The sequence below is a fragment of the Drosophila ananassae genome, chromosome 2R (genome assembly GCF_017639315.1).
Source record: "Drosophila ananassae strain 14024-0371.13 chromosome 2R, ASM1763931v2, whole genome shotgun sequence".
Classification (NCBI taxonomy): domain Eukaryota; kingdom Metazoa; phylum Arthropoda; class Insecta; order Diptera; family Drosophilidae; genus Drosophila; species Drosophila ananassae.
In genome coordinates this window covers 10,944,252-10,964,077 of record NC_057928.1, presented here as the reverse complement: position 1 = coordinate 10,964,077, position 19,826 = coordinate 10,944,252, and the positions used below count along the sequence as shown (strand labels likewise).

Sequence of the window (19,826 nt, the reverse complement as noted above, 5' to 3'; positions counted from 1 at the left end):
TTTTTGTGTAATTGTTTTGAGGGTAAAGTGAACATGTTTCGACATGAATTTATGTCTTCATCTCCGAGTAACGGTACACAGAAATATGTTGACCTTAATGCCTTCAGGCTTAATTCTTACTTATCCCGGATTTAGTTCTAAGGACATCATTTGAGGATTTTTAGTTCCTTACCTAAAAAGATATAAGAAAAATGAAGAAAATTAGTGAAATAATTTAATAAAAAATAAACAAGTTTTAAACTTAAATTCTAACCTCACTTCCACTACCTATTGAGAGGTCATTTCAATGTCGCTAAACGCCAAAAAGTATGCCCCAAAAGTTGTCGCAACCAATTATGTAAAAATCTGTTGGAAATCTAAATTTGATGTTGGCCGGAGGGGGTCCTGGAGCCTCAAACCAGATTGATTATGACACTTCTCCCCCCCTCCCCAGCCGATTATGGCTGCTGACGCAAATGCGCCTTAACATATGCAACGGTTTATGTAATGGAAAATTACCAGAACCCAGAATCCGAGAGAGACAAAAAGCCAGTTCGGCGCCAGATAGAAGTAACAACTTGCATTTGACACATAAGGACGAAAGGACTGAAAAAAGAAACTTTCGTCACCACCCTCAAAAACTTGGTCATGATGATGATGATGATGATGATGATGATGTGTCCTTGAAAGCCGCAAAAAGGATCTGAAAATTGGTACGCGCGTGTGGGCGCTGAGTCGAAATCATTTGATTTCATTTTGTTACGTTGCGAGTTACGTTTTTGTGCGGATTTGTTGGCTAAACAATGGAAGGATTCCCGGGGCCCAAAAATAGCCAAAGGACAACACAAAACAGTAGCAGCAGCTGCCACACCCACAACTCCGCCTTCTTGGGATATATTTTTGGGTTGATTGGGCTGTTAAGAGGTAGCAGGAGGGAGTATCTGCACTGCAATTATTTATTTTTGATTTAATTAATAATATTTTTAAAGGGAACTCTCTCTTCCAGGGTATCCTTGATGTCTAGATGGAGTCCTTTTGAGGCTTAATGAATTCCATCTCTTTTGTTGTCGCTTATGTCGCTATTCTTAAGACCGTCATCAGCATTTCTCATGGTCCTGCCACCCAGGAGGAGTCGCCTTCCTGCCCCTGTATTTTGCATGCCCCACCGATTCCTTGTTGTGCTCCGCATGTTCAATTCATCCTGACCGGCTGGGATAGTCGCCTTTTTTTCCCCCCCGATTTGCTCCCGACTCTGGGCCAAGGCCGAAAAGGATACTTTCCCCATCCCATCTTGACCATTTTCCGTTTCGCCGAAGGGGGTCTTTGGGTTACTTTTAAATTAATTATGGGCTTAATTGTCTAATTATGGCAGCACAGCAACAACACAAAAGGTCAAATAGTGGAAGGGAATCCTGGGGAGGATAGTTTGCCTCGGGAATTGTTCACTTTGTTGGTAAGATAACATAATATTTTCCATGAAGGTCCAAAAAGGGGAGATTGGATTTTCAACCAGACTGTGTCCTTGCCATCAAAGGTACTGGAACTTACATAGCTCCTTTTAGGGCCATTTATACTTTACACCTGACTGAGCTTTCAAGCCAATTCTTCCATTTCAATTCGCTTTCTTTTCGCCAAGACTGAGTCGAAGAAAAGTTCAAGGATATTCTCAGAGTTCTTCTCCCAACAGCACTTATTTTCTTCAGCCTCCCTTCAGCTGCTCATTAAAAAAAGGGGTGCACCACTGCGTAATGCAGAAAAATAATAAAAGAAATAAATTCTTGCGGCGTCTGTGAATAATTTGTTAAAATTAAGCCCAGCCCAAGGGCGTGGCAAGCTCGCTCTAATGATATATGTGGGTGGCAAGGTGGCAAGAAGGTAGTCCTGCCATGGGGTGACATAAAAATATTATAAATGTAAATGGCGAACGTCTGTCGAGCACACATTTCTCATGTGTGTGTGAGACAAAACAAAGGAAAAAAAGGACCAAAAAGGACTCCCAAGGCTGCCAGACAAAGCGACGTCGTGGTTGGGGCGATAAAAAATGGCAAGTAAGGGAAACTTTTCTTATGCAAAAGGCCCCAAATAGATTATGTACTTAGACCATACGAGAATTTTAAGCGCCATTTTGTTAAAAATGCGTCAAGGACTAGGAGGGAGTAGGAGTCCTTATTTTTTTCAAATTTTCTATCAAAAATATATATTGTCGTAAAAACAACCACTCATACTCCATCATAACTTGGCACAAATTCAATATTCCCTTTCCGCCATATCCTTGGAAGAGCAAACAGAAAACAAAAAGTGTTGCCGACTTTTGCGCGTCATGTTCTCCGCGCCAGTGTGGGTGGCAGTACACGTGTATGTGTTTCAGGTGGAGCGCCCATGCCAGGAGCATGACAAGCTGTCATTGTTTTTTTTTTTTTTTTCTGTGCCACGTCCTCGTTTCGTGGCCCAAAGGAGTTCCAGCATGACTCTACTTCTCTCAACAAGTTGCTCATACGCCACGTTGTACTAATAAGTTAATAGCTCCTCCAGCTCGTCCTTTTTTGCGCACTTGCTTTTCCTTTCACTTTCGCCTTGACAAATTGGAAAAAAAGTCCCGAAATAAAATAGGATTTTGTACGTGTCGGAGGAAAGTTATAACAATAAGAAAGGTTCCAAGTATGGTGCATAAAGTATGTGCCATAAAATTGCCAGAGTTGTGGGGCCAAGAAGGCCTGTTAATAATCTACAGATACAGGCACCCAGCACCCAGGCACCCGACAGTCGACAGCTCAAGGTCCTTTGCTGGCTCCTTTGTTCGGCATCTCAAGTGGCAGGGCAACCCTATCATTGATGGGGCGCCGCTCTAATAAATTTCAATACTCGAGGCACAAACAATGCCACAACGATTTGAATGAAGTTGCCACTTTATCGTTCAACCCACACACACACACACATACACTCTGTAGCCTATAGCCCATAGCGATTGCATAGGCATTATCCTTACAAAAAGCAAACCCCCTAGGACGTCGGGGCTGAAAGGCTGGCTCGTTGTTGATAAGCCACGTTACGCCACGATTTATCCTTTATCTGTAAGCTTGAGGTAGGTCTGTCAGGATAAAGGATTGCATAACTTGTTACAGCTACCGCCGCTCCTGGCTCTGCCCCGCTCCGTATCGGCATCAATAATTTATGAAACGCTTTTCATATTTATGACAGAAACGCCTGCAAATGCTAATGTTTATACTCGCATATGCCACTCAAGGATACTCCAAGGATACTCTTTTTCAAGCCAAAATCAAGCAACAAATCCTTCTTAAAGCATGGGGAGAATGGACTCTAGTCATGATGGACAAATGATTTCTATTTAATGATAATCGCTGGCGATAAGGCTGTCCATGGAATTTAAAAGAGTCAGAGGATGATAGCCTGGACATACAGACAAATTTCCTTCCATTAAATATGCATAGAACGCTGGCTATCATTCTCAACGCATTTTAGCATATTTTTGATTATAATTTGAAATTATATTTGCGGTTTGTTTGTGTCCGATTGAGGTCATAATAGAATTAGCATCATCAGTTATAATTAACACTATTCACAGAGTTATTGGTTTAATTTATAATTTATTTAATTTATAATTCAGTTCGGCATGTAACACTCACTTAAGCCCCTAAGAAGTTTCATTTAATTCCCCAAAAAAACCATACTCCCACTCCTTCGCAGCAAACCACTTCCTGAAACTGACCAGCTCCCACTCTATTAACCCCTAACTGACCTCATTACACTTATTTGTTGGGCTAAAAATATTTTTCTATTGTTGCTGATGACATTTATTCCGGCACGCGATGTCAATTAGCATTCCCAGTTGAACTACTGCTGATAGTTGGAAAAATACTAAAACAAACAAAAAAAAAATGGAAAGAAAAATGCTCAGAAATCGTGTGAACTTTGAAAAGGAATTTGTATTTTTGCAATCTTTATTTTTTTCACACCATTTGATAAATATTTTCTATTTACTTTGCCCCTTTTTGCGGCAGTTACAGTCACCACCTGCATGACATGTCGAAAAAGTTTGAAATTTACGCGCCCCACTAATTGAGAGCGTTGGGCGCCACTGCTGCGACTATTGGGACTACTGGGCGTATGCGTAATATGAGTAACAAAGCCTGGAATGGGGGAACAGATTGTGGGGCTCTAGCCACAAATCTCGAATGTCAAATGGCTTGAGTGACATTTGTATTGATTAGTAAATGCGATTAATCATGACTTTTTGTGTGCACGTGTAATGGCCCAGCAGTACCAATCGCCCCGGAATCACCCTGGATTCACCCTGGATCCGCCCGGATCACCCCGGAATCCAACCGGAAAGCTAGAACAAGCGGCCCGGAATTTTGTACTGAAATTTTTGAAAATGTCCTCTCGGCCCGGAATTCGATTTCAGGCATGAATCGGGTCAGAATCCGCCCGGATTTCGAATCCGGATTCCGGCGTTAAAATTGTCTCGAAATCGCCCCTGATTCAGACCTGAATTTCAGAGCGGAATCAGGCCCGAAAAGAATGCATGATTCCGCGCTGAAAATCGTGGCTAAATCAGGTCGCATTCATGACCCAAAATTAAAGAAAAAAATTTCCCCTTACAATCTTCTAATTTGATAATCATTATTTATTATGAATTCCTTAAAAATTGCTGTTAATTTATGTTGTAAACTAAACTAATATGTTAAATAACATTACATTATCAATATTGAAAACTATATTTAATAATTACTCACCCTGGGATTCGAACCTTAGTGCTTTTGTATACTGGACCGACATGCACGCCTCTAAGCTATCAAGGAATCGCGCGTAGTTTGTGACTGACTATAATATACCTCTACAAATTTGCATGTTTAAAACAATCTCAATTATTAAGAATCCCCGTTTAAAAAAAAGTATTGAATATAACAGTTTATTTTGAGACTGCGATATTAAAATAAAATGAAAGTAAACAAAAATCAACTCATAATAAAGACTTTTCCGCTTGGAATCGAACCCACGACCTTACGATTAACAGGCAGACACCTTAATCATTGAACCATGGGGTGAAAGTTTTCCGGGCAAAATATTTAGAATGAGTAGAAAATATTAGTGATTAATAACTAATATCGAATATGCATAATTTCGAACTCTAGCAGCAGCAGAGGGCCGGCAGAATTAGTTCGCCTACTTTGTTTTAACGTTCGAAGAGCAAACCTTATTGAATTGTTTTTGTTTTTCGAACGAAATTTGACATTCGGGCCGGAAAAGTCGGGGCCAGGAATTTCAGTACTGCTGGGGGGTGTAACATGTGGCATACATACAAGGGGCAGAGGCAGGCATACAAATAATGTTTATTTTTCCCGAAAATTACATAAGATAAATCTTGAATGGAAATTCCTTGAATTTGGCAACATCTGTTGCGGTCAATTTTGGGTCATGGCATTAATCAGGCAAATGTTTTCCATCTCAAACCGCAAGTGGTGGCCAATTTCTGCCTTCAGGACATTAAATTAACTGGCCACCGCCTGCTGTTGCTTCTTCTTCTCTTGATTAGCACTCGATAATGACGTCACACACGGTGACCCATATCGAAAGACAGAGAAACAGAGCCAGCCCCCTCAAAGACTAAAAAGTTTCATGCCAATATTGAAAGTAAATGTCCAACAGCTGCTGCAAATAGTTAACTCACACACAACAGCTGCTGGCTCGAGAAAGAGAAGGTGAGTAGCTGTGAGACAGAGAGAGAGAGAGAGAGTAAAAGACAAGAAAAAAAAAAAAAAAAAAGTAAAACACGTTCGACACGTTCAGCGAAACTGACAAGCTAAACAAGTTGTGACCTAAATTCGCCCAACAAATATTATAATAGGCACTCTGGCCTAGTCACTCATCTCCAGAGCCCCAGAGCCCGAGAGCCCACTGCCTCTGCAGAGTTTTCCTGCTCCAGCTACCTAATTAGCTTGTAATTGAGCACTTTCCTTTCCCCCATGACGTAATATATTCTCTTTCCTTTTTTTTCGGGCGTTATTAATTAGATAATCATAAATGTAAGAAGACACCAGAGCATAACTAATCGAGAGACTGAGAAAGCGATTAGACGGCAGTTGGAAAGTGAATAAAAAATTAAAAAAAAGTGGCAAGTTCAAAAAGCTTTTTTTGTTTAATTCTTTGCCAGCTCATAGCGTATTTCCTATTTATTTATAGATAAGCCCCCCACTATCATATAAAAACTACAATCGCTAGTGACCAGGTCTCTTGGTATAGTTTCGGTTTCTTGGGATTCGGTTTGGTGGTGGTTCCGTTATATGGGGATGTAGCTCAGATGGTAGAGCGCTCGCTTAGCATGTGAGAGGTACGGGGATCGATACCCCGCATCTCCAAGGGATTGTTATTTTTTTTTCTTTATTTTTTATTATTTATTTGTATTTTATTTAGTAGTTTTAATAATTTATTAAGAGAATTATATTGAATTCCAACCTTTTTATAAATATTTAATGATTAAAGTTATCTCCAAGGGAGGACTATTTATTTCCTTCATTTAATATTATTTATTTTTGTTTTATTTAGCAGTAGTTTTCACATTTTTTAACAAAGAATTATAATGCATTCCATCCTATTTATAAATATTTTATGATTTTAAGGATTTCTAAGGAGTTTATATTTTTTTATTTTTTTTATTTTTTTTTATGTTTTATTTAGTAGTTTCAAATTATTTTTAAACAGAATTATAAAGAAATTTAGTATTTTTTTTATTACTACTATACATTATATTTATACTCCATCCCATTTATAAATATTTAAAGATTTAAATGCCGGAAATGTGAATGATTTCCACAAAAAATGTATTATTTAAACAAAAAAGAGACCCTTTTTTAAAGTCCTTTCATATCATCATTGGCAGGCTCTCTCTAGGATTCAACTTTTTTTCTGTTAAATCGTGAAAACCGCAGCTCAGTCGAGAGTCCTCCGTATTACCACTTGACTCAAGGACAAAAGACCTTAAAATGGACGCAGTGCAGCATTAAAAAAAAAATAAGGGAAATGAAAAAAATAAAAATAAAAAAATAAATTGAACTGAAAAAAATGTAAAGATAAAAAGAAGAGAGGGGAGAAGAGGGAAAAAAAGGCAAAAAACGGAAAGAGAGAAATCACGAATGCGTCATAAAAACTTTGCACATCAATGGGCAGCGGGAAAAAGGAGGCGTAGAGCTGGGGGGGTGAAGGGAGAACAGGGGGCGTGGCTGCAGATAGATAGCAAGCCATCAGCAGCCACTTTTAAGCCAAGTATCTAGCCAACAAAGTCCTGGGCAAAAAAAGCGAGTTATATACCATATACTATAGCATATAGCATATAGGAATGGTATGAAATGGTTTCTGTTTTGGGCCAAGAACCCGAGATGGCCAGGCCACTTGGGGAAAAAGTGAGCAAGTGAGCTGGCATCTCTGAAGGGTAAGTGACCAAATGGTTTGGGTCAGAACTCAGGAACTGAGGGAACAACGTTTTTATTGCAATTTTTCCCCGACTGCCCAGGCCTCTGGTGCTGGGATGCTGGGATACTCGGCTGCCTGGCTGTCTCGCTCGTTATGCGTGGCGTATATACCCCCGGCAGCCTCATTTGTTGATGGATTAGTCAAAAGTGTAGCCACAGGGAGGGGAGGACCTGGCAGGAAGGGACAGGAGCATCCAGGCAGGAGCATTTCCTCATTTGCCTTCCAGCAAATGCAATTTTACGGCTTCTGCTGCAGTGGCTCCTGCAGCGCAATTGCATTTCTGGTTGCCACATTTTTGCTGCTCATTTTGGCATCATTAAAGCCAGTACCACTCCACTCCCTTACTGCCTTGGATGCCTGTTCTGGCCTGCCTTTGTCTCCTTTTTCTTGCACGCACAGCACAAAATTTTGATTGATGATTGAATGCAACAGCAGGAGCAGAAGCAGCAGCAGCAGAAGCAACATCTGATGAGCAACAGCTGCTTAATGATTAAGCAAAAGGCGAAAAGGAAGCAAACTCAAATTGCTTTAAAACCTGGAAGCCTCAAACTTGCTTTAAGCTCATTATATATGATACGAACAAGTAATCGGAAGACTGACTCACCAATTAACAACATTTTGTCTGGAAATTAGGTCGCTCGAAAGTACAAAACTTTAAGAAACTAATTTCAAAAGATATATGTTTAATAAGAAGAAATAAAAAATAAATATTCAGGTCTGAAATTTAAAATTAAATTGAAATTTTCCTCATTTTCATCGCAATTTTCGCATTAAACGCCTGCCGGGCTTTCCTTCTCTGGAGAAATTATTTTAATTCACATTCCTGACTCACTGCCGCCCACGCATTCGTATTTATACTTTTTAACTTTATTTTTGTTTTTAGATATTTTTATCATTTTTTTTTTGTGTGGGTGTGCTTTTTTTTAACGCCGTTGGCTTTGTTTTCATGTAATTTTTCTGCTGAAAATATTTGCATTTTTTTTTTTGTTTTTTTTGGCACTCATTGTTTTATCCAAAGCATTTGACCTTCAGGCGCCACAATGTTTTTATATTTTATTTATTTTATATATTCTCATTATGATTGTTCTTTAAAATGCAATTTTTGATGAATAAAATATGTGAAAAATAATTTTAAAAGAGGTGTTTTATGTATTTAAAATATTACGTATACGCCCTTGTGGTTTTCATTTAAAATCATTTTTATTCAGGCTTGCCCCTCTTAATTGTTCTTTTAAATGCCAATTTTTGGTGAAAAAAATATATGAGAAGTCTTTAAAAATTCGAAAAAGGATATGCTTTACATATTATCTTTTAAATATTACGCATACGCCCTGTTGATTTTATTAAAAATAATTCTCATTGAGGCTTTTCCCGCTTAAATGTTCTTTGAACTACAATTTATAATGAATAAAATAAATAAAAAATATTTAAAAAGTCGAAAAAGGAAGTGGTTTATATATTTTCTTTTAAATATTACGCATACGCCTCGTGGATTTCATTTAAAATCATTTTTATTCATGCTTCTCCTGTTTAATTGTTTTCTCACTGTTGTTCTCATAATTGTTCTTTAAAAAGACATTTTTTCGTAAATAATATATATGAAAAAGGAGGTGGTTTATGTTTTCTTTTAAATATTACGCATACGCTCTGTGGTTTTTATTTAAAATAATTTGTATTCCTTCTGATATTAATCCTTGACATTAATTATTTAATAGTTATTATTTAAATGGTTTTTTTAATGCATTTAAAATATATTTGTATGACCTCATAGCAACAAAGCCTCATACCTAGACTTGTGTAACTTTTCTTTCAGGTTTTCGTTTTTCTTTAACAATTTTCGGCATTTTAACAACTAAATTGTGGCCTTTTGTGGCTCTTGTTTGGCAAGAAACACTCACACAATGTTGTAATCGGTTTAGGCCATTTGGTTAAGGAATTTGGCAACAGATTTTCTCATCGTATCAAATTAATTCAAACACTCGATTAAAACATCTTCCAGCTGCGGAAAAGATCTGTATTAGCATATGTTTCGGGCGGTTATTAGTCGAACAAATGTTTCTTGTTTCTATCTGCATATAATTGGGTTGATTAATCATCGGGCTGGCCTGGCCTGGTCTGGTCTGGGTGTGATATGGGTCTGAGTCAGAGAGGCAGTCGACAGTTTAGTGTTGCAACTGAAGCAATAAGCCGCATTTGATGGCCTTGGAGAGATGGTAATTTGTTTCAAATAAAGTCACAAAATTAAGTTTTCCCAGAAGAATCTGAAACTGATTTCGTTTTTAGGGTTTCTCACATAAATTCCAATCAAAACTAGTTAGAAGATACTGATATTATAAGTATCATCAATAACTGCCAAAAAAATGTCTGCCAAAATTATAGAAAAAAGAGACATGTTTTTTTGAATATTTTCCCACACCAGAAACTGGAAAATAATGTCACAACCGAGGAAGAGGCAAGTGGCAGACACAAAACATGTTTAAAAATGCATAAATTAAGAAAAGTGGCAAAAAAAAAAAAAAAAAAAAAAAACGGCAGCAAAGCCAAATGCAAATCAGCTTTGAGGCCAAAGATATAAAAAAAAAGAAGGGCAGGCGCAATGGGAGTGAGTGGGCGTGTTAATTACACGCCATAGAAGCACAGTGGCTGCTAAAAGTATATCTATTTTTTTTTTTTCTAAAAAATAATGTTCAATATCTCTAAAACTAAAACCTCTCACCTTAAAAAGCCATTAAATGGACTTACTAAATACCCGTTAAAAAAGCTCTAAGCCTTAAGCTCCTACCTCAATATTATTATTTTTTTAAAGACCACTGTACTTAGGAATGCAAAAAAAATATAAAATAAGAACAAAAATCCGCAAAAGCCCGTGGAATTGTTTTTGTTTCAAATCCAGTTTACGTGCGTAAGTGGGAGGGGGATGGCAGGCAAGTGTGTTTGGAAATGCATTGGCAAGCGGAAATGTAAAGCAAAACACAAAATGCAAATGCAAATGGAAGAAGAAAAAAAAAACAAAGCCAGGGGCAACAACAACAACAAAAAGCCACAAACCCCAAAACAGCTGAGCAAGCAGGGCCCCACTGATGACGATTCGAGAAGCAACAACAACAACAATACTATGCTCTTGCATTGCTTTATGGCTCTGCCTTTGTATGTGTGTGTGTGTATTTGTGTGGTTTAATGACCTTGCCCAAGTTGGCTCGCCCCCTCTCGCTCCCACACTCTTCGTGAGTATTTCGCTCCCCTGCCAAGCTGACGCCATGTGGGAGCAAGTGAGAAGAGGATGAGACACTTTCGTGCCTAATTTTAATTTTCTTCTCTCTTCGCACCTTCGCTGCTATATATCTACGGATGTGGGGAGCGCGCCCACCCGCCCCCTTTTATTGGCAGAAAACGGAAAATTTTATTTTTAAACTATTAAAAATTTCAACGACAAGAGAATTGTGTCAAGTGTAAATTTTTATTAAAAAAAAAAAAAAAAGAAAGACAAGAAAAAAGAGGAGAAAAAAAAAGTGGAAACCAGACCTTGGCATGTGGGCGGGTTTCGACCTCCTCCGGTTTCCAAGTAAACTTTTTTTTCTATTTTTTTTTTCTGAAAAAAAAAAAAAAATTCCCACATAAAATTCCCATCAAATTGGAACCATAAAAACAGGCTAATATAATAATCGTTAAAGCATCGCATCGAAATTCGCATCTTGGCCATAAACAAAAGCCCAACTTGCCATATTACTCGGGATGTATATTTAGGCTTCGTGTCTATTTTCAAAAATGTAGCAATTTATGACCCCAAAACAGACATACTCAGTGGTACAAAGTCAATGACATGTGTTGGGAATCGCCATGAAAAATACATGAAAATTATATGAAATGCCAATGGCAAAGAAAAAATGAATAAAATTAACAGAAAAAACCAACAACCTGGCAACAAACAATAAGGAAGTCAAGTCAGAAGAGATTTAAATTGTTAAATTTTAAACAAATACGCATTATAATCCAACAAGAATAGAGATATAAATAGTTATATATTTTTAGAAAGCGGATGTGACTAAAAAATATTATGAAATAGTGTTTATTTCTTGAGATTCTAAGAGATATTAAAATATCTATAGATGGTTTATAGAGAATGGTAAATTATTAGCTTCTTGCCTAACTAAATCTATACTATTTTATTTTTTTTTATGCTACCCTATGCTGCTATCTTATCGTTTATTTAATTCCCTTCCCCACAATCCCCAAAATCCAATCACTTTCTAGGGCAAATCAACAAAAAATAAACTTCTATTTGTCCCACCAATGTCGAGTGACTAATTTCATTTTGATTATTTTGTTTCAAGTGTGAACTGAGAGTGAGAGAAACTTTCAGAGCAATGAACTTTGTCTTATCTCTAAATAGGGGGGAAAAAGTGCTGCTAATGGCTTTTATTCGGGAGGTGGGGAGTGTCAATAAATGGTGGGAGATTCAGATAAATATAAAAAGTACATATATATCCAAAGAAGAGACCTACTCAAAGTCATAAATCAGCGGAAAATCAAAGAAATCAAAAAATGAAAAAGTCCATCAAAGATCATCCATCTTTTTTTATATCAGGTACTCTTATAGAGAAGTTAAGAAAAAAATTCAAGCAAATCTGATAATTTTTAGAGAAGTTATAAAGGTTTGTTTAAGTGGCATGCCTTGGAGCGCCCAGAAGTAGGCAACAACATTTTATTTTTTAGAATTATAAAGAGTTTCTGCTATCATATCGTAGAGAAACATTATTTCTTTATTTTCTTAGCAGGTTAGGGCTCTGTTGGCCATCCGTAAACTTAAAAAGAATCCAACTGCAGTGCATATAAAAGAATAAAAGATACAAATGGCAACCTTGACAAAGGCAGCTGCTGCAGCCAAGCCAACAAAAAATAATAAAAACAAAATTACAACGCTAAATTACAGCGTTGACGTTGACAGAGTTCTTTTATTTTCTTCTGATGGTTGCTGGTGCTGGTTCTTTTTACTTTGTCTTGTACATTTCCCAGGGCGGCTTTTGTCACTTATTATTTTTCTTTTTTTTTTTTTGTCGTGTTTCCCCCACATTCCTTTTATTCAGTCATGCTTTCTTTTGTTGTTCATCATAATCCCATGCCCCAGCCATGACACGAAATAATGCTTTTTCCTCTAAACTCTGCTTTCTCTGAACACAGTCCCTACACCTAGCCTTGATTTTTCCTGCGTTTTTCCAATTTCATCATGGTTGTAGTTTTCCACCTCTGATCCTGACACACTTTAAAAAAAAAACAGGCAAGTAATTAGGAAGCCTTTAAGCCAATTAAATTTTCAAGTGGGAAAATGGTATTTTTTTTGTCCAACTTTACAATTCGAATGAGAAATTACTTCCATGTGGTGTTATTCTCACACGACCTGCCAGCTGCTGCTACACCTCCTTCCACATTTGAAACTCGTTCAAAAATAAACTCAACCAACATACCCGAATAAAATCGAATAAAGTATTTTATTTTTTTGTGCTTACCTGCAAACGAGAAGAGAGAAAAAAAATTAATCAATAAATGTATATCTTTGTGGAAAGTACTCGGAAATGGCAGAGTTAAGTAACGACGACATCATTTTCACAATTTTATTTGGCAGCAAATCATTCGGCGAGTATCATAAATAATTCGCAACTCGATTGAAGTCCAGAGACAAGTGCAGGTTTTATTCATAATTTATGCAACTATATATCTGGCTCATAAATAAAACCAGTTCTTTTGCCAGTTTAATGTGAAATATGGAGTTAAATGATTGCAAAGTGTGGACACATTGCCAAGAATTTGTAACTGAATGATTTATCGAAGTGGCTGTTGATTAGGAAGTAAAATACATAAAAGTTCCTTGAATTACGCTCTGCACTGTGAAGTGCACCCCCACACCCACACACACTCGCATGTTTTTCGCTAAAAAACTCATCAATTAAGTTGCGAAAAACATTCCACTGACAGCCGACAAATAAAATGCATTTGCCAAATCAATTTTACAGAAGCTCCAAGTACCGAGTACCGAATAGCGACATTAAAAAATGAGTAAAGTTACATCCTGCACCCTGCAGCTCTTTTCAGCTCACACATATCTCGGCAATTAAAGTGATTAATGGCAAATTAGATATTTGGAGATCAATGGACAATCATTGCAATCCAATTGATTGCAATTTGCATGCCGAATGACCCAGCTAATTAAGCGCCAATTTTCCACGATTTGATTGGCTTTCATTCGCTATCGGAAGGTGGAATGACCCCGAAATAAAAATCAAACAACAAAAAACAGCAATCACGTTTATGGCCGCCTGTTGATTAGTTTTGATTAAGTTATAGCTACCCATACACCCCCTTTAGATAGATTATTTTGTGTTTTCCCTACAATAATTTTAATCACAGAGCTGTAATTAAAAATAGCTATTGGGTGGGTGCTCCATCACCTGCCAGAGCTTACGTTGATGAAAAGAGCTTATTACAGTTCCTGTTTCCAACTATTTTCCCAAAGCAAATGACACAGAAACTCTGTTGACTGGCTTTTATGTCACAAAAATAGGAAATTAAAGGAAACGGATGTTGTCAAGGGTTCTAGAGAGGGGGTTGTAGAGTTCTGGCATCAGAACAAACAATTAGAACGCAAGGAAACATAATTGTAGCTCGAGGGTTAAGTCACTTCCTCCAGACACTCATAGAAGTACAGGACATTTCCCTCAAAAATAATTAAACTTCTATCAAATATAAGACTCTTTTTCTAAACAAAAAGTAGAGAAATCTTGGAAGACAGAACTTTGTTCCCACTCTGTGGCTACTTTGCATAGAAGTTGGAACAGGAAATCACCTGCTTAAGGTTTTTCTTTATTTCAACTTGTCAGTTTTTCTCATTCTTTCTGCTTTTTAGTTTTCTAGCTTTTTCAGTTTTGTACGTTTCAGTTTGTGTAGTTTTCGTGGGCAAACCGCAAACGTGTTTGGCATTTAAAATCGATGCAAGGAAATGCAACCAGGCAGGGCAGTCGTGGCTAAGGCCGGAGGGAAGACGAGTCGTCAGTCAACACAACTGACACGCAATAGTTACCCCGCCTTTTTGGTAGAGAGACAGGAAAAAGGGGCGGCCAATGAGTTAGAGAAATGGGGAAAAATTCGAGGGGGTATATGGGATAGGAAAGCATTACCATACATGGGGAGGTTGGAGGATAGAGAAGCGACCAACTGAGACCATGTAATTAGGTTGTTGGGCAGGCCAGACTTTTAGCATTTTCTGCTTTACTTTTATAACTCACATACTGAACAATAATTGTGTGATTCCACATTCTTCAAAAGCATCTAAATTGTCTTTTCAAGTGAGTGAGTTCCCCGCTTTTCATTTTCAAGACCACCCTTATTCACATTTATCGTCAAAACGTTGAGTTACAAATGTGCGGAATATTTTGATAAACTTTTGTAATAAAATTCTGTATGAAACAGAAATCATAACAGAAAATAAAACACATCTGGCGACAGATAAGCGAGAAATGAAATCAATTGCTTTTCAGAGGGCCGAGACTCCACAGGGCGTATGCGTAATGTTCATATTTAATTTAAATTTAAAATTCAAATAAAAATAAATCTTTAAAGAGAATGAAATATTTAATATTTATTTTCTCAGATGCTTTAAATATTATAATATTATCTCAAAAAGAAAAGAAAGAAAAGAGTTTGTTGGGGAATTACTTTAAATTATCACACTTTAACATAAAAACTTAAGAACTTAAGGCCATTAAAATAAATATAGCCACAAATTATAGAACAATAAAAACACTGAACCACAAAGACCTGAAAGGGGGCGTGTCTCCGTGGCTAGCCAAGGCCGGGGGCCACAGGTGGCATGGTTTGGGGGCATGGAGCACATTTAGCCACAGACTCCAGGCTCCAGTTGCCACAGCGAGTTGAATAAACCCAAAAACTATAGTTAGCAGAGAACTTGTCCGAGTTGCTTTACTCTTTTACTCTTTTTTTGTGTGCCTTTTGTCGTAAACGGATCGGAATCGGAGTGGCAACAGTTGGACGGACTTGGACAGGCCTAAAGTTGATAACCTTGAGAGCATTTTCATGCGAAAGTTCAATGAATTTTTAGTTTCTACTTCCATGTGGTAGAGGAGCTCCACATGTGACTCTGGAAGAAGTGGCCAGGGGAAAAAGTGAAACAAAAACCAGACTAAACACTGTCGAATGATGCAGCAGAAAGGGGAAAGCTCAGAACCAGTTCAGCAAATCGACTAAGAACGAGTAAGAATTCATGAGTCAGAAGCTGAAAAGACTTAACAGATACCTGGTATTGGTCTTCTTTCTCTTAAAGAGTTCTCTTTCCATTACAGGGTATCTTGAATCCTATAAAAAAAAAAGTCTTCAAAACCATAAACCAACATAGATAGAGGACTTTGAAGGAGTGTGAAATCGATGCGTCGTCGATTTCTTCGCTCTTCGTTCTTCGTAAAGACTGTCTTCGGTCTTCGGTGTTGGTCTGTCTTCGCTTTTAGTCTCGAAGCTCATGAAATGCGCAGGAAATCAATGATTCGCTTCGGTTTCGATTACAAACACACACTTGCAGGAACTATTGGAACGTGCAACAGGCAACATGCTGCCGCAACACGCACAGCATGTTGCTGAAAGCATTTCCAATAAATTAACTAAAATTATAGACAATTATTAAGCATTGATCGAGCGTATAACTTGAGCGATGATCGGTAGTCAGAGTTCCACTCTTTCTTAGCCCTTTTATGCTCCTCACTAGAATATTTATTGGGGCGTTTGTGCATTTTAATTAAGCTATTTGTCAATCGAAGAAGGCTCTGGACTGGTCAGGAGGGAAATTATATAGAGAACAAGGAGCTGAAAAGAAGTACTGCCCGGCGGAAGGCAATTTGTCAATCACAGAGTTTCAAACTAATTGAAATTTAAGGCGAACTGAACTGAACTCCATGGCGTATACTTGATTTCTCTCAGATCTCTGACACTTTAATCATTCTAGAATGCAGAATAAACAGCCTAGTACCTCAGCTAATAGCCACATCCTGTCCTGGTTCCGGTTACTCTACACTCCTGCTTCCTGATAGCCCTCCTCTTGTTTGGTGGCCTGCTTCCCTTGACGAATTTGCTCGCTCCTCCTTTTTCAGGTTCTGCGCCCTCCTTTCCAATGTAATTTGAGAGCCGTGAAAGCCACAAACATAATACATAATTTAATATGAATATTATAAAGCAAGGAGGCAGCAAGGCAGGATGGGAAGGAAGGGAGGTTCCTGCCTTAATGACAAAGCCAAAGTGCTGCACTTCAACACTTTTAGTGGCAATTTACAGGAGCTGACCACAAAAAAGCCAAAGAGAGTGGAGTTAAAGCCATAATCGACCACAAGAGGAGTTTTTGTTTGGTTCTAAGATCAGATATTCCAGCTACTGGGGATTACAGACTCCCTAGACTTTTAAGAAGTTGCTTCTCATGCAAATAATTACAAAAAAAAAAAAAAACAAGAGATGTTGCCACAAAACGGAAGCCAGTCTGATGATAACTTAAGAGGTGAGAAAAAAAAGAGACACACACCTGCAAAATGACACAAAAAAAAAAAGCCATGACAACACAAGGCATTAAGATGGAGTGAGAAAAAAAGGCAACACTTGAACTTTGGCGCAGCTGCAGGCCCCAGAAGCGGAGGCTGTGGCAGTGGCAGGATGGCGGCGGGGCACCTAGGGGCGTTGAGTCATCCGAAAGCCACACCTCCTTGAGACAAAAGCCGTTAAAACCAATCGAAAGCCATAATACTCTTTATTTCAAGTCCAGTTTATAGATAAATACCCTCAGTTAGGGTATTAAAATTCGCATCTTTTAGCCAACAATATGGCTGAATAACCACGATTATGAAAGACAATCAACTTGTAGCTGGGGGTTTGTAGGGTAATTGACAGAAGACTGAAGAAACTGTAGACTGGGGACAACTGGCACTCTCCGCCGTCTGAATCGGGGACTGTGTCTGGGGCTGCCACAAATAAAAATGTGGCCAGTGGAGCAGCCAAGCGGCACAGCTGAGTGCCTCACATATTGCTTCTGTTGCAGAAACAATAATAAAAAGTTTGGCGAAAAAAAAACAACAGACTTTAAAGGCAATCAGGGCCATCTATAGGGTTTAAATTAGCACAGAAATGGTGTTAACCTTTAAGTCTAAATGTAGATAGTTTTCCTCTTGATTCTAAGAATTTAAGGCTCTGAAAGGCAAAAGGATTTGCATAGAAGATGTATCCTTCTGTCTGCTAAGTCGTAAGCAAATCCATCTCTATTTATAGCCAAGAAGAAAGCCAGAATGCATAAGCAAAACTACGTCAAAACCTACAAAAACAGAGACTACAGACTACAGACAACAGAGACACATAGCCAATAATGTAAAATTGCTTCAGAACACTTGAGAGACATCAGAAACAGGGTCCAAGGAAGGGCGAGACATATCTGAAAGCTGAGCTGGAGATGCTGGCCGCATAAGCCACTCAAAATGTTGGCAATGCCAGCGCTATAGGCCAGGCTAAGACTGCTGGCTGGATCGTAGTAGAGGCATTGGGACAAAAAGGAAGTCACTTGCCATAATGACACTTGTCGTTATCCCGCTCTCAGGCCTGTCTTCTCCTGGTAGATGTCCCTGTCATGGCGCATTGCGTGCCAGAGCCTCCTAACTCTTCCAGTTTCTATCTATTTGGTCTGTCTTCAATCACCTTAATGATTAAATTATAAGAAAAAGCAATACAACAGACTACCATTTATCGATTTATATTCATATTATTCCTATGAATACTATATTATATCTTGATTTTCCAGTCACCACTCTACAGGCGCAGTCTCTAAAATCCACACTCGACTGACTGTTCACATCTGACTGTCATTTCCACTTCACTTTATGTCAAATAGACGCCCACAACAGCCGCACAAGCGCTTATAAAGCGCTATCTGCCAGATACTACTGCTTGGTGAGCATCTCCTCGCATTTGCATTTTCCCCAGAGGCTCCCGGCCCTGGCAGTAGAAGATTTTCTCCATCAACATTAAGTTTTACTGCTAATTGAAAGTTTGATTGAACTTTGATACTTTTTCCCCACTAACTGAAAATGTAAACAAAGTAAAAAAAAATATATATACTTTGCAAGAAAGCCTGCGGTGAGTTTGGGTCTTAATGATATAGCCCGTCATATTATTATTAATAGCTAATTGATTTCCATTTGAGCTTTGTTTACAATTTATCCAAAAAAGGTTAGCAGTTAAATGGCTTTTGGCAGTTCTATTCTCAGGCCCTTAAAGGTTAAACTCTGATGGTCTTCTGGTCTTCTCGTTCTCTGAAGGGCAATCATAATTAGCGTCGTTGGAAATGCTTGAGAGGCTTCAAGAGTTCTTCGAGTTTAATTCGCTGTGACCTTTCTGTTTGGTTGCCTTTTCAACAATTTTTTTCCTGGTTTTGCTGGCTTCTAAACGAAAAGAACACAGTCTCTGTATAATTAGGAAACAATTGCTTTAACTTTATACAAGTTTTTTCTTTTTTTTATTAAATCTTGACTCTTGATTTTTGAATTCAAAGTACAACTTTTAGAGATTATCTATTTAATTGCCATTTCCTTTGACTTTCTTTAACGGATTTCCTTTCTTGGTAATTGCCAGACAGGTTTTCCTTTATGATTAATTATTTTTTTAAATATTTTTCTTATATTCTTTAGTATTTCTTTATGATTACCATGAATTACCATAACTAGATCCATTAAATGCCACTGGTTTATTGGCAATCATGTTCTTGGAGAGACAAGAAATGCAATGAGGAAAAGCAATACTTTTTCCCAACTAATTCAAATTTAATTCCAAGCCACTTTAGAATATTTCCTTTTAATATTCAGGCATCAGCTCAGCCACTTTTCTATTTTTAAATAGATTATTTTACACTTCAAGAGCATGCTTTTCATAGAAATTTCTATAGAGATTGTGTCTTGTTTAATTATTTCTTTTAATTGTTAGAGAGTTCATTATTTTTCCTGGTGTATGAGCGTCATAGCTGAGGTTCTACCCCCAAGCCCCAGCTGTCAGTGTCTGTCGCTATGCTTTTTTTGCAATATTTATGCACATGACACAAAAACGTGAGCCAGTATGCTTGTTTCTGTTTTATTTACTTTAGTTTTTCACTCTTTTTGCCATCGATTTGCTAGAATTTATTGTAATAACTTGCGAGACTGCGTTTTTAAAGAATTTCCATTGCGTTCAAATTTGAATTAAAGTTGTGTAAAGTTCTTAAACGAACATTTTTCTGTTTGGCTGGTGGGAGTGCAGGTGGGTGGCTTTTGGGAGGCATTCCCGACTGTCTGGCGCAT

General features: G+C 37.9%; 1 protein-coding gene and 1 non-coding gene across 3 annotated transcripts in view; one reads left to right on the top strand and one right to left on the bottom strand.

The window, feature by feature from the left end:
- Window positions 1–19,826, bottom strand: part of LOC6506444 (serine/threonine-protein kinase NLK) — a 59,425-nt gene that overhangs the window by 16,986 nt on the left and 22,613 nt on the right. The window lies entirely within an intron of this gene.
- Window positions 6,284–6,356, top strand: Trnaa-agc. The gene has a single exon. It is a non-coding gene; the product is annotated as a tRNA-Ala (tRNA).